The following is a 3,470-nucleotide window of genomic DNA, read 5'->3' on the forward strand; positions in this document are numbered from 1 at the left end:
GACCGGGATGGGGGACTGGGACCAGGACCGTGATCGGGTTCCGGGACGGGGAACTGGGACTGGGACCAGGATCGGGGACCGGAACCGGGGACTGGGACCGGGACCAGGACTGGGAACGGGGACTGGGGACAGTGACCGGGACTGCAATCGGCACCGCCCCCCGAACCGCTCCCGGAACCGCTCCCCGGGCTACCCCGGCACGGCGACCGGGAACGCCCCCGGCACCGCCCCCGGTGCCGCCCCCGGCACTGCCCCGGCACCGCCCCGGGTAGCGCCCCCGGCACCGCCCCCGGGGCGGGCCGCCGAACGCACGCGATGACGCGCGGGGGGCGGGACGGCGCGGGGCGGTGACGCGCTTCATGCCAGGAGCAGGGCCCGGGTGCGACGAAGACGGGAGCGGGATGACCCGATACCGCGCGGGGCCGCGGGCCCGTGCGGAGCCCGGCCCGCTGGGTAGGGGCCGCCAATGGCACCGGGGCTTCTGCTTCGGCTTCTGTCCGTGTCGGCGGGGAGGCCCCAGCCAGCGGTGCCCCTCTCCCTCGGCGACACGGGCGTGGAACTCGGCATCGGGCGCTGCATCGCCGCGGACAGCAGGGGGCGCACGGGTACCGATACTGCCATGGGGCCCGGCGCTGCTCTCCTGCTCCGCCGCCAGGCGGCGCTGCGCTGCCGTCCTGCCGCGCCTCCGGGCACGCTCGGTTTCCTCGGGGCCCTCGGGACCGGCCGGGACGCGGGGACTGCCCGTGCGGACCCGGGGACCCCGGGCCCCGCCTGTCCCGCCGCTGCGGAGGCGGGGGATGCTTTATGGGACTGCCCGAGCTGGCGGTGCCGGGTCTGGGGCGTTGGGGCGCGCCTTGGGGGAATGCGGGTGCGCTCGTTTCCTCTTCTGCATGGCCTTCTGTGTGAGCATCTCTCGTTGCGACTGCTCTTGGAGAGTCAAACCCCTCCTCCTAAGTGGTCTCAGGAGCCTGGCAGGGTGAGTTTTGTTTCACAGGGGAAAGGGCCACTGGTCGTGTCCAGAGACCTGTGCACCCAGCCAGGTTTCTGCCTGATAAAATTCCAAATGGATGAGGATTTCTCCCAGCCCCAAGCTGCCCCCACCTGTAACCCTGGCTGCCTTTGGGGTGCCCAAAGCCTCCTCTGTGCAGATCTCAGGAACCTGGGAGGGGTGAACAATGTTGCACAGGGAAAAACCCCACAGATTTTATCTCCGGGCCTGGGGCCAGGAGCAGGCATTTGCGTGCTAGAATTCCAGAAGGAGCACGGTGTCTCCCAGACCCAAGCCGCATCCAGCTGTGACCCAGCTGCTCTTGGAGTGCCAAAAGCCTCCTCGTAGCTGATCTCAGGAACCCTGGAAGGGTGAGTTTGCTTTCACAGGGAAAAGGCCTCCGTTTGTGTCCAGAGATCAAATAAGGGACTCTGCTTTTCCTCTAGTTCTCCTTCCTGTTTTCACCTGGGCTACAAGGATGGGCATGGCCTGTATTTCTCATATCAAAGTGATGTTACTAAATTTGTCCAGAAGTTCTGATTGTTATTTTTATTAGTAGTAGTAATTTTCTGATAGAAAACACTCTCATTTTGCCTTTCCCACGTTGTTTCCAGGTGCTGCCCAGGATGGACATCTGTGGTCTCAGACAGTGATTCCCGAGGAGCAAGGAAAGCCTTTTCCTCACCTGCACAGTTCAGGTGGATGGGACAGAATTGGTGTGGCCTGACAAGGCAGGAAAAGCTGTCTGTGTTCTGGAGTGCCTTGAAAGCTTTCTCCGTCAGGTTTGGAAGGGGTTTCTCTTTGGGATTTCTTGTGATGCAGCACCACGGGTATCCCTTTGTGCCAAGTCCAGTGCTAAAGGATTGAAGAACTGACAAGTGGGGTCTGGGATGAAAATGCCGCTAATAAAATTAAGCAAAGAATACAATAAGAGAAATGAGCATCCTTTTAATGTCTGAAATAGTTAGGAATAAAAATGCTGGAAAAGGGCACTCTGAATTGGTGTCACTTGTCATGGATAAAACCCCAGAGTGAGGAATCAGAGCAGAAGTTGAGAGCTGGAATCCTTCTGCAGTCGACTTAATTTTCTTTTCCTCCTCTCTTTCAGGACAGGAAGAATCACGACTCTCCTGCCATCTTTGCCAAGAGCTGTGGTGTTTGATCAGCCAAAGCCCAGAGGCTTCAGCACCAGAGGTCTGAGCCTGGAGGGCTCCTGGTGCTGCCCGTGCTGTGGGCTATGTCAGAGGATGCAGGGTTCCTCTTTGCCTCCCTGCTGGGATTAACTGCCATGGGAATGTGGGATCTGGGTGAAACTCCAGCTCTCCTGGTGTTCAGGGGAGCAAGGTCTGAGGGACTCCTCTCTGGGGATGTGCGGTGAAGGACTGAATAGTGTGGAAGGAGAGTATTTATAAACTGTATCACTGTTTCTCCCAAAATTGGGGTGGAGCACTGATGGGGGTGGTTGGGTTTGGTCTGGGCCTGTTATTCTTTGTGCAATTTTTAAATTCTCTTGTATGATTTACTGTCCGGTATCTTTCTAACAAAAGCTGACATAAATTTAGATTAAGGATTAGAACTTGGGTCCATTTATTGCAAACATTTGACAAGGCTGGAGGACTGGGGTGGTGACTGCTCTCAGGAAAGGTTACTTATTAATACTGTGTCAGATTTCCCGCAGTGACTGTCAGGCCTGCATGGCTGTGAGTTCGTGCTCTTCTCACTGGGGAAATAAGTTCAGCAAAATTAGAAATGTTAGAAAAATCCAGCCAAAAATTCCACCTCTGTACCCCCTAAGTTTTCCCAGTTTTTCCCAGCTAGGAGCTGCACAGAAGTCAGGCAGGGGAAGTGACAACAGGGAACAGCTGAAAAATTCAAAGGCACAAAGAGGAAAGGGGAAAGGTTTCAGAAAACAATTCTATGGTCTAAGAATAATTTCTGATTCCCTACTGAGAAGAACACGAACTCACAGCCATTCAGGCCTGACAGTCCCCTGCAGTGAGAGCTCAGCACACATCCACAGAGGCAAGTCCAGCATCTTAAATGAAAAAATAAAAATAAAAACCAGGAGAAAAAGGTGATTTCTTTTGCTTCAGAGTTATTTCAAGTTCTTAAAGCCCAAGCAACATTTGCTCTTGATTTTGGTTGGGTGAATCATGAGCAGTGGGCACGGGTCATGCCATTCATTGAGCAGAAAACCCGGGGTCATTTAGAGGGGACACAAGAACTGTTTGTGTAGCGACCTCGGGCTGCAGAGGGGCAGGAGAAAGGCCAAGGGAGCTCCCCGGGGCCACCAGGGCCTGTGGGGAACAGAATGGACGCTTGGATGACCAGTGGAGGTGAGGAGTGGATCTGAGTTCATCTACAGGGAAATAAGGAGGGGATACTCTGGAGTGAAAAGCTGAGGTGATGAGTTCACCCACCTGGGCACGAGTTGTGTTTGCACAAAGTGGGAACAGAGGTGAAGGTCAATCCAAAGTCGATC

At 55.8% G+C, this 3,470-nt stretch overlaps 1 long non-coding RNA gene across 1 annotated transcript; it reads left to right on the forward strand.

Annotated features, from left to right (window-relative positions):
* The first annotated feature begins 1,601 nt into the window (after positions 1–1,601).
* LOC148217640 (uncharacterized) lies at positions 1,602–3,066 on the forward strand. Its single transcript, XR_015800934.1, has 2 exons — positions 1,602–1,770; positions 2,097–3,066. It is a non-coding gene; the product is annotated as an uncharacterized LOC148217640 (long non-coding RNA).
* Positions 3,067–3,470: the final 404 nt, after the last annotated feature.

This window comes from Sturnus vulgaris, unplaced genomic scaffold (assembly GCF_052056855.1).
Source record: "Sturnus vulgaris isolate bStuVul1 unplaced genomic scaffold, bStuVul1.hap1 Scaffold_521, whole genome shotgun sequence".
NCBI classification, from domain to species: Eukaryota; Metazoa; Chordata; class Aves; order Passeriformes; family Sturnidae; genus Sturnus; species Sturnus vulgaris.